The following is a 12,168-nucleotide window of genomic DNA, read 5'->3' on the forward strand; positions in this document are numbered from 1 at the left end:
AATACGCGAGCTCCAGAGGGGATCAGACGAGTGGAAAGCATCGAGAGCTGCGCACCAACTGGCGCCGAGTTTTGATTGATCGATTGTATGGTTTAACGCACCGACGCTGCACAGGCGACGAGGCGCGCCGTAGTGGAGGGCTGCGGATTAATTTTGACCACCTGAGGATTTTTAACGTCGCGGAAATCTCGAACACACGGACGTTTGCGCTTTTCGACTCCATGAGAAAAGCGGCCGCAGCGGCCGGGAAACGAAAGTGACGACGATTTCCAATTTCACGTCTTGAATTACCTCCAAACATTCCCAGCATGCGTCCTGCTCCTCGCCCCTGACAGTTCGTTTCCGCTGGTGCCAGCTCGTTCCACGTAGAGATCACGGAGCGGGAGCGCTTTCTTGCTACGTGCACGTAGGTCGAACATCTAGTAACATTGGGTCGAACAGCATCGCCTCAACAAGTTTGCAGAAAAGGAGCCCACCGTCTGCTTTTCCGTGAATACAGTCACACCGTATACGCGTTTCGCATCAAGCCCGCCGGGAAATGTCCGTGAAAGATTTTGGACTATCTCTTCCTTCTTAAGAAGTAAGCAGGGCCTCCACTAAACTTGCTCTTGCAGTTGTGAACCCCGTTAAAACGACGTTGTTTTATTGAACAGTAATTATTTGCAGTGCAAAAATCCCACATACGTTTCTTTTAGACCTTGTATCTATTTCGACTTTTTGACAGCTCTTTTTTTTCAAACAAATGTTCCTACTTTGTTAAAAAACGATCATAGTTTGCCAAAAAAAGGGTGGGATGTAGCAGCCATCAATTATTCTCTGACAATTAACATACGGCTGAGTGTTACGTGCCACATGAATTTTCATTATAAACGCCGCGGAAGACGCATGCATGATGTAGAGAAACCAAACCTTCGTGCAAATTCTGCCTTTGCGCGCGGTATTCGCTAAGAGGGGAAATTTATTGTAAGTTCACGGGTGTTAACAGCTGGCAAACCGATATACTTTACTTCAACAGCAGCATGTAATCTGCTTGGTAGTCATCGCCGCTGTATTTTCTAAAAATTTCACGGAAACATGTGCCGCCTGTGACAGAGCCTTCACAACTCCGACGATTCAGGGCAGCAAAGGCGGTAGCTTTCCTTCTGCGCTTTGTCTCTTTTAAAGCCTCTCGGTAGACAACACTCGATCCTGTTGCCGCTGCAGCGTATTTCGTACACTGAAGCGCACGTAACCACTTGATACGCGCCTTTGCAAAGGCGCGTGCACAGTGCCTAAAGCAGGCGGCCGGCCAGGCCAGTGCGGCTCGGTGGCGCCGTAGTTGGCGCTGCGCTCTCTCGGCAAACTTGATTGCAGGGAGCCTATATCCTGGCGTAGCCGAGCTTAAGCCACTGCTATTTTCTTTTTTTTTCAGATGCTGCCAATTGCCTGTTCAACCCCGAAACCGGCTGGTATTTGCCGGTTTTTTGTTCTTTGGCTACTTCGAAAGGGATTCGGGTGCGCGTCCGTCCACGGCTCATTTTAGTGGGAGGGAACTGAAGAGTCTAAAGAGAAATCGTGCACCCCATCGTCTAACAAACGATGATGGTTGAACGCGAAGCTTTTTTGTGATGGAGGATTCTTTGGGTGGCCCATTCCACACTGCGAGTACTCTGGAGGTATGCACCACTTTTCTAGAATACCCACGCAACTCTAGGGTGTGCACTCCGTAGTCCTAACGATGGGGTTTGGGGTGTACTGCGCGAATCGGTACCTGCTGCTTGGCGTTCGCTGCGGCCATTCCGAAAGGGAGCAATCGGATAGACGCCGGCTTCATAACGCGACGGAACCAGGTTCGATGCCGGCCACGGTAAGCGTTTTTTTTTCTTTCCCTTCACCTACGACCATCCACCATCATAATCAGTGAAAGTTGGCTTTCCTGCAGGGCGTATTAACGTACAACGGCATCAGTGAGGACACTGAAGCTTCGCTTTAAATGACCCTTTATACCCCGGCCGATCTCAAACAATGCAACGTCTTGATTGTTAAGCGGGCGACATGTCCACTGTGCCACGGAGAAGGTAGCTTTTTGTACGCAGAGACTTGGATGTGATGCATGCTGGTCGGGAGTTGGTGAGGGCGCAGCTATACTCGGGCCTTGTGTGATCTTGAAGCTCGCTGCTTCTGAGAGCACTGTCCCACTTGACCTTACCCTCCAGATAGGAGGCTCGCATAGCACAACCACACAGCATGTGACCCAAGTTCACACGTCTGTCACACTGTGCACGTGTAGCAGCTCAGTCGTAGTCCGGATCGATGTGACTGATCCTGCAATGAGTGGCGTATGAGCCCGTTCGTAGCATGCGGAGAGTGGCTGAGTGCACCCTGTTGAGTTCTTTGAAAGCGCAAATTCACGCCGGTTTAAGTAGAAGCGCTTGGTGAGCTCGTTGTAGGTCTGAAGTTTTAAAAGCCCTGTGTGGGGACGGGGGTGGTTGGGAGGGAGCGTGGCTGGTGAGTGTTCACGCCGCCTCGTGTGCGGATTCATGGTGAGTGCGCTTTAGTACTGTGACTACATGAAAGTACGACGACGAAGGAAACGGCGACAGCCCGAGCCTCTAAGGTACTTGCCCCTAAAATCAAACCAGAAACGTAGAGAAAAAAAAATTAAAGCAATCGTCGTTGAAAGCGCCATGCACACTCCAGTGGTAGCTGCGGTTCACGTCTGAAGGTTTTATTCGACACTGAGGTATGCTACTGAAACAAAGCTCTGGCCCTGGAACCGGTTCTTGGTTTGCATTAACTTGTATTGTTAATCCCTTGTAGGTCCTTCGTGATCGGAGTACGTTTTTTTTTTCTTTTTTGTGTAGAACATTCATTGGTTTTAATAATAAAACCCGTCGGCAACCCACTTTGTGAAGTTGGCTTTCTTTCAGTTGGTAGGTGCTTGCGGCGAAGTATCCTTCTCGGAAAGCTTCTCGAATCGAATGTTATTGTTGTTTCTCGGGATGTCTTGGGACAGCCTACTACCTTTATTAGTTTTTAAAGCAAAGCTTTTTGTGCCTCACGGATGGCGTTTGATGCTACGGATGGCGTTTGGTGCTACGCCAGAACGCACTGCAGGAAAGCCAACTTTACCAACTGGGTTTCAAAAAACTGATTGATTTTTTTAATTTTGATATTTATTTCTTGGCAAAACCAAGGGGAGGCTGAGACTAAAGGAAGACGTGGCCTGACAGAGGCCTCAGCCACCCGATTTACAGTGGACGTAATCACAGTGCTGTTCACAAATTTGAACATAATAGCACAATCGTAATAGAAAAATAGCACAAAGCAAAGTCATTACTACATTTCCTATGTATTATACAAAGCATAAGTCTCAAATGCACAGGAGAATCAAATTGTTCACACAAACGCAGTAATTCGTGCGCATTAACTTTCAACAATTACACTACTACGTCACAATCACGTGTTAATGTATTTTAGTTCGTAATTGTTCTTAACTTCTACCTTCAGGGGAACATATAGACATATACTTCAAACACTTAATTATATATCAGTATTACAAGCGTTTTGCTTAAGTAACATTTCTTTGACCCGTTTTTTAAACATGGGCTGACTGGCGTCGAAGTTTAATTTTTCTCCCACTTTATTTATTATTTAAGTTGACTGGCACAGGAAAGATTGCTCACCGTAGTTCGTTCTTACTTTTGGAGTGTACCGTGTTGTATGCCTGAGATGGTAGCCGGAAGATTTATTGTTAACTTGATTGTGGGTCTTTTGCTCTGATGATAAACGAAGGCACATCAAGCGCCTCAAGAAAAAAAAAAACTCTTCCGTGGTCGGAGCCGAACCTGGGTTCCTTCCATTGAGTTTCATACTAATATACACTAGAGGAAAATCTGGCACCACTGTCTACGGGAGTCACGCTTCAGCGAGCGTTCCGTCATGTACCGAGCAGGCACGTTCCACTTGTCCTTGGCATGGCTCATGAACAGGCTGAAAAGTTGGCTCTGGCTGCAAAAAGCAACAATATTACTGTAGAAGGCTCATCAAATTTGTTTTGTTGTTATAGACTAAACCTCCAGAAAGATTAATTTGTCAATAATTATGTAGAAGCTTCATGCACGATGAACAAGAAAAAAATGTTACCCTTTTTTGTTGATTTTGGCTTCGAGACAAAAAAGAAGCTATATGGCTATCTAAGCCAAGTAGGCGAGGAACGTCGCTAGCCGCAATGGCGCCGCCCACGGCGGCCCGCTACTACAGCGACAGATTTCCCTCTAGTATATATTAGTATGAAACTCTAGGGTTCCTTCCTTGGCGCTATGAAACCGACGTCTATCCGGTCAGACTTTGGATTTTGACATTGACTCACGTTGCAAGCGAGAAAGATTCGATTTTTAATCATCTTCCTCTGAATAAACAAGCTTTGGTTTTTTATGAGCGGCGTGGTACATTTGAACATAAGACAAAACAGTATCCAGAAAACAATTTTTGGTTTGGTACATTTGCATTATTACGGGGGTCCCGACAGATATTGCTTTTCTTTTAGACCTGTGGGCATAGGAATCAGAAATACACGCGTAATAAAGCGTTAATAAACATCCAATCGTGCTAATAAACATCTGCTGCGTGTGCTGCTCTGTGGGCGTGTAACATTGCGCGAGGCTTCAAAGTACGAGTACAGGTTTCTTGTGATTAACTCTGGTAAAGCTTGCGCACAAGCACGGAAAGTTTATTCTAGTACCACTAACTTTCGATGGGTTTATAACGCAGGTTATAACCGCTGTTGCGCGCCTGCGACGCATCGCACGCATTTTTCCTTATGTTCGAAGCGAAATAAGCATCATGCTTTTTAGGACAGCATAACGGTAACGCATGCGACATTCATCGCGATAACGATCATCCTATCTGCGTCTAGTTTTTCGCCCTCTCTACTCCCCATCGCAGCCCGCCCCTCGGCGGCAATAATTATCATTATGACGATGACGTAAGGCTTTTTTTTTTCCTAAATCAGGGGGATGTAAAGCGCCATTTCGTCTACTGCTGGTTTTCTTTTTTTATCTACGACTGATATTTTTTCCTCGATTATGCGCCGAAGCTATTCATGGTTCTGACCGCCCTGTATAGGCTTCTTCCCAGTTTTTTTTTCTCTGCCCAATCGCTTTTTGCTAATTCTCCCTGCCGACCCCATGACGCTTCCCCCAGCGATAACACCCAGTGCTTCGGGAAGGAGGGCTTTCTTTCGGGTTTGATGCATCCCTTGGCATTTCATTGCCAAGTTCTCGACAGTTTCCTTATCCGTCGGGCAGTCTACACAGGCCTCAACCTGTAGCGGAAATTAGCTCAATTAGGTGCTTGTCCTTGGAGAAGCCAGCTCGAGCCTCAAAAGCAACAGAATTCTTTAAGGGTTAGCGTAAAAGGTTTCTTTCTCGATCCCTCGTTTGCGGGCTGTGAACCTTCGTGACTTTTTCCTTGCTATTGTTTCCTTTCGGTTAGTGGACCGGACCATCAATTGTCAGGGCCCCGCGTTACATGGGCAGCCTAACTTTACTCCTTTCTTCTAAAGCGGGCACACGCACACAAACACACATCAAAGAAATAAGATGAAAGAACCAGGGACAAAATGCTAATATGACTGTTTAATACAGCGCGTTCCATTACACCAAACCAGTCGCTGCCACTCTCAACGTGATGGCCTTGACCGAAACGACCATCTGGCTTCGCTTATGTTACGGAACTTGGCCCAAGTGTTTTCCCGTTTGTTCTCGGAATATTTCGGCTTCTCAGCCGGCCGCTCCCTTCTTCGCTCTCCCTTTCCCTTTCATTGCTCCAGCCCTTCGCGCTCTCTTACAGTTCAACATTCCTTGTCCTAGAAAAACAAAAAGGGAAGAGGGGAAGGCGTTCACCCCGTTAGCCCACATGTGTTTCGTGCGTGTCCTCGCAAGGCCGCCTTTCCGCGAAGCCACTTTTCCCTCCAAGTCGCTCGGAAGCAGTGCGCGGCCCTTGGGGCGACCGAGTCGACTGCCGGCATCGCAGTGGGGTGTCCAACGCTGGTCAGGACACGCCCTTCACGTTTTCGGCTGGGAAAACCAAAACCCGTTTCCCCCTAAAAGACGGCGTTGCAGAATGCGCGCCTGTTTCGACCATCTGCGAGAGGACTGTTGCCGAAAGGGATACATTGGGGCGAGTTAGTTGCACTGGCCGGTGCGCGGCAACAAGTGGTTCACTCTGGTGAAGCCTTTCCGGAAGGAACGAAGGGAAGAACGAGGAACAAGAGCTTGAGAGCGTGTATTGATAGTTTCCAAACTGCCCTGAACATTTGTCAAAGGGGCGGACTCGGTTACAACGAATTTCCGGGTACGCGGAACTAATGTTTAGGTTTTTTTTTTTGTCACAGGTACCCAGCAAAAGAAAAAAAGAGAATAAATCAAGGTCAATTCCTTTTAGAAGAAAGTGACGAGGAAGTGACGAGAAAGTGACGAGTTGCCGGCTATAGCCAGGGAGTCCTGGACTGAGGACACCCCTCACTGGTCCGGAGTGACTGCACTCAACGGATGGGACAAATAAAGTTTTTTCCTCCTCCTGTCGCTTTTTTTTTATTTCTAAAGTTTGCTTTGTGGCATAGTAGATGCACGTGTTTACAGGTACACGAACAGGTTATTTTTGGTGTATGAAGTTCAGGAGTCCACGATGAAAGGAATTACGCAACCTGCGTTGTAGGTCAGGATGGAGACCGGTTGCGCGAAGGTGTCGCAGGCGAACGTCATGCAGTTGCGGTTATTGAAAGACTTAATTGTGCGCCTGGGGATATGGGAGTGTCCCTCAGTCCAGAAGACCATGGGGAGACCGTGCTGTTTAGGCCGTGGACACCAGCAGTTGCTCTGCACCCAAGCCGGCGCTGGTCGTCAGGTTCTCCCACAGCTCAGGAAGAGAAGGAAAGTGGGTAAAGGTCATGTGTATGATGATACACATCACCCCAAGATCATGTGTATGAGGTACACGGGTTAGGGCAGAATTTACATGCGGCAGGGTATGGGGTGGGGTACATGTGATGTAGCCAAGTTGGGTGAGGAAAGGTGTTTGTTTGGAATTAATGAGAACTGAGGAAGATTTATTCTTGGAAGAGACGTTTATTAAAACGGTTGTTGGAATTCTCATTGGCTTCCAAAGTCAATTAGGGGCAGAGTCCTCGTCAGGCGATTCAGCCTTTAGTCTCTGTCCCTCTAGCACGCTATGTATTTTGGTCTCTTCAAATAAAGTATGAATGAGTGAACTGTGAATTATTCTGTGGTCAGCAGCTTCCTGTGCCACTGTGATCGTGGGCCAGGGCTAGGCACCCAGAGTCGGCTTGGACAGCAGAGCCAGCCAGAGGGATAGAGGGCGTGGTAGGAACACGAGTTCCAGGAGAGTCCAGCACCATGTGTTAGAGTACAGCGAAGCTGTCTATCGCTAGGATACGGGATTTTATGGCATCCGCGCGGGAAAACCCCACGTTTGAAAGCCCGCTCGCAAAGAACAATTTTACACTGATAAATTCCCGGGACCTTACTACTTTGATACAAAACGACTTTTATTTAGGGCCTAGAGGAGCCCTGCACCTCCTTCCAAACACCCCCCCACCTTCTTAGGCCACTGGCCACCCCTTTTCTTAATAAAGATTTATACATATACATACATTGCCCCTGGAAAACATCTTTTTAACAACGCATTTGTGTTACGGAGCGAAGCCGACACTTTAAAGGTTGGTGTAGCTTGGCATTCGTAAGATGGCTTTTCCACATTATGTGTCGCGCTGTAGTTTACTCATAACGTAAGCGACGACGAGCACCGATGACGCAGAAGACCGAAAAGCGCCTTCGGCACGAACTGGAACAGTTCAAGGGCCCGGGCGGCTAGATCTAAAGAGACTTGCACGATCGTCAGTTCAGCTCGAGCTGCAACGCGTGCGCGACCGAAAGTGATTCGATGACAAGCTGAGACATGAAAGTCCAGAAGACACTCGCCGCGGAAACACCGCGTTAACATGCCCCCCCCCCCCCCCTTCCCGTTTTGCTCGGCAGCCTTCTTCACGGAATGGAATTGCCGGTGAATTTTTTTAGTACTTTCTCCGGCCACTACTGAAGCGGCGGGCATGTCTCTGGTCCAAATTAATCTGGCTAGCATTCGGTGGCCCGCTACGTCATCGGGAGGCCAATCACCGGAATTGCAAAGCGTATAAAAAGGGCACCGTTTGCGCATGAAGATGAACAAATAACTTTCAAGGTCCCGCTCCCGCAATTGACCTTCAGTGCTATCGCGTCACATATCGTAACACATACACGTTGATATATTCTGCAGCTTTTGATGGATGAGGGAGTGTTGCTCAGAAGCTCACCACAAGCATCGCCTCTGTCGCATTGTGTGAAGTGACGTGATTTGGAGGCCAAGGGGCAGCGTGCCTCACTGCGTCCTTTTAAAGCGGAACTGCCAGCATCTCACTGATGATGTCCATACGTAAAAACGCACTGCAAGAAGGCCAACTTTGTCTGGTGTTGTTGTTGATGATGACTGCAGGTGAAGTGAAGAAAAAACTGAAACTCTTCCTGTGGCGGGAATCGAACCTGGGTCCCTCGTCCGATCCTTTATCCGATTGTGCCATCTCCGCTTACGGGCCGCTCTGCATTTTCTGTGGGTTCGTTGCGCGGACAATGGCTTTGGACTTTGGCAGCTTGGATTCTGGACGACGGTGTAGTTTAACGACGACGATAGAGGGGGGAGGAGGCGCTCAGCTTTCTCTGGAGGGATTCGCTTGCTGTCGCGTCAGTTTGGACTTTGATTCGCAGGCAGTTTTCACTTTGATCGTTGACACTTGACTTTGGCACTTCACCATTTGATTTTCGCATGCAAGAAAAACTTAAGCTTAGCTTTTGAACCATGGTCGTCGTTAGACAGAGGAGCTTCTGATTATTCTTTATCGACTTTCTTTTCTGATTGGAACACCAAAGTATTTTGTTTAGCGCTAACTGTCATCTTGCCTCCCTTCGATGCCACTTTCTAACGCGTTTTTCTTATTTTCTGCCGTCGAAACCAGTTAGAGGATTACTTCAGTAAAATATGCTGTTGGGCAGAAAAAACTAAGAAAGACAAGCGTAGCTGTCTCGTTGTTCTTCGTTTTTTCTGTCGTGATTTGTAGCGCTCTTTTTCGTGAAGTTAGAAGAACGCTGGCACTCGCAGTTATGCGTGTTTTGCCTCAAATATGCCTGTTTTTTTTTGTTTGTTGCTGGATAACGAGGACGTGGGTTGGCCTGCAGGAAGTTTTTGTAGTTTACAGTCTTGCCCATGTATACTTCGCGTCCAAGCGTTGTTTCAGATTGGAATGGTTACTGAATCGAGTGACAGACCCACCAAAATCTTCACGTTTATGTATCCCAAGAAAAACTATTAGTCTTTAAAACAAATCGACTCCCAATTATTCTTAATATTCTGCAGCGAGTTGCCATGCACGCACCCTATAGTACAAGTGCGATAAGTATTAAACGCACGCGAGTCATCATCTTCAGCCTACTTAGTTCCACTGCAAGACGGAAGCCACACCCGAGGAGCATGAGGCACTGCGTAGCCCGGACCCAGGCGTGCAAACCACCCTGGTCACCCGAGCTACCGACGTCGCCTCTCGGCTCATGCCTGCGGCCACGGGTATCCTCTGACCTAAAAAAATGCTCAATAAAATGTTTTCTCTCCCTCTCTCTCTTTCTCTCGCATTGACCTCCAGACGATCCTGTCCAGCGCTGCCCAAGCCCATTCCCTGCCTTCGAATTTCCTTATTACGTCCCTCCACCTAGGTATTAGCCTTCTCCTAGTACCGTCTCTCGCTATCCACACCGATACCCTGGTTGTCATGTCAACTAACTACATGGCCCGCCCAGCTGTCTATTTCTTTTTTTTAATTTGAAATATATCCCCTACTCGAGCTTGTTCCCTAATCTCGTAAGCTCGTTTCCTATCCCTTCACTCGTTTACTCCTGTCATTCTTTGTCCTATGGCTCGTTGAGCCGACGGAAGTGTGGTTTATATAGCACGTGTTGTGTTCAGCGCTACGTGTTACGACCGTTTGTGGGCACCGGAGCGTTACCGGTTGGCCTCTTCAGGCCACAAAAAAATGGTTCTGGGAGAGTCATGTAATGTTGAAACAGGAGGAAGAAAGCGCAATTGAAACGTTCATCCACTTTTGGGGCGCCAATCATTTCTGCAAAGAGGCGACAAGTTTACGTCGGCACTTATAAGCAACACAACAGTACATACCCATTCTTTCTCCTCACACCATCAATTCGAAAAAAAGATATCGATAAACGGCAGTAACAGAGACCCGTAATAATAGGGGCTAGAACGTTTATTAAAAAGTTAAAAACCACAGCAGCCGAGAAAAATTAAAAAAAAACACACACACACACACGAAGATGAAATTAAAATTAAAATGCACTGCACAATTTCACGAGGGCAGATCCCAGCTGCACGTGACTCCAGCCTTACGCATCTGTTCCAGCTGTATTGACCACATGAGGCCCAGCGGACAAGGCGGGACCTCGTCGGGGACGACGAGCTGGGAGGCCGCTCCGTCATCTTCTAGTGGCGGGGGTTCAGGTCCTCCCGCGATGCGTACCGGCTCCGCGGTCGAAGCCGGCCCGAATGGAATGGCGGGTAGCGGCATGTCCTTGATGGGCACCCCGCTTTCGACCATGGTCGAATTGAAGGGACCTGCCAAAGCCGGTGGTGAAAGTGGCGCTGGGGAGACCGGCAGCGCGTCCCTCACGACGACGTCAGAGCCGACTGACCAAAGCAGGGTTCCCTCCGGTTCGTCCACGTCGTCCGCCCCTCCCGATGCGCTCCTCAGCGTTTCCACCTCGGCCCACGTCGTACCCCAGGAGGTGCTCGTGGTCCAGGAGGTGCTCGTGGTGAACCAGCTGTCGGTGGACGGGCTTGACAGGTCTCCTGTGGTTGACGCCTCCTCGGCGTCCACAGGCGCTGCTTGCCGACAACGTAGTCCTCTCACTGCCGCGGTGCCCCGAGTCAACGCCGCCGGGACGGGTGAAAAGCATTCGGCCCCAAGACGGCTGAACGGACGCCGCAGGGCCACGCGTGTACGTGTGGGCAGGGGCGTTGCTGTGCGGCCTCTTCGGGGACATGCGCTGGTCGAAGGGAGAGCGGCATCCACAGCAGCAGCTTGCGGGCCCGAAGGACGTGAAGCTCCCGTGGTAGAGGCCAGCGCCACGGGTGCGGGTGCAGGCTCTCCTGGCCCAGGGCCATCCAAGGGACGAACAGCCGCGCGTCCACGTGTTAGTCCCGGCGTTGCTTCGTGGGCTTTTTCAAGGCGCTGCCGTTTCGGGGGCATCTTCGCGGTGATGAGTGCACGATACGCAGCGGCAACAAAAACGGTGGCTGTTGTGGGCGTCGGAGAACTGGCTCTTCTTTGCAGGAGAGCACAATTTATACGTAGTACGCGTGCAGTGCCGGACGCTCTTCTTTCTCGTCGTTTGTTGCAGCTTTCGTTTTCCGAAGCAAAAAGAAAAAAGCGCCAGTAGCGGCGATTACGGGAAACACATTTCGGTCTTCCTTCATACTCGCCGACGCTGTCATGCGTTGATTATGCGCGTCTTTGCTGATAGCGCAACGATTGCGTCTGCATGCATGTCGAATTTGTGTTTTTTTTAATTTACCTCAAGTGAAACTGATGCGCAAAAATTGGTTGCAGCGTTAAGTACTGGATCGAACGGATTAGTATTTCCACCCACAAGAATTGTAAAATTGAACTACAGCCAAATGTCAAGCCAGCGTCGACGTTCGACGCTGTGCCATCCCGCGGCACAGCCACATCCACGGACGACTGGAATCTTCTTGCAAAGACTGCATGTCCCGAGTCATCATCGTCGTCGTCATCATCATCATCATAATCATCATCATCATCACAATAATAATAATAATAATAATAATAATAATAATAATAATAATAATAATAATAATAATAATAATAATCCCAAGACCTGCCCGCAGTAATGTTCTAAGCAGAATGGCATTGTTGGCTGCCGATCAGAGCCCCATTTACATACATTGACCCGACGAGGGCGCGTTGAATCGAAATAAACAGGTTTTTTAATAAACAAATAGCACGCACCCGGGTGTACGGTTTTCATATTGGACCTCGGGTCAGCGGGT

This window comes from Haemaphysalis longicornis, unplaced genomic scaffold, assembly GCF_048455015.1.
Source record: "Haemaphysalis longicornis isolate Haplotype H1 unplaced genomic scaffold, Haemaphysalis longicornis Haplotype H1 scaffold_117, whole genome shotgun sequence".
Lineage (NCBI taxonomy): Eukaryota > Metazoa > Arthropoda > Arachnida > Ixodida > Ixodidae > Haemaphysalis > Haemaphysalis longicornis.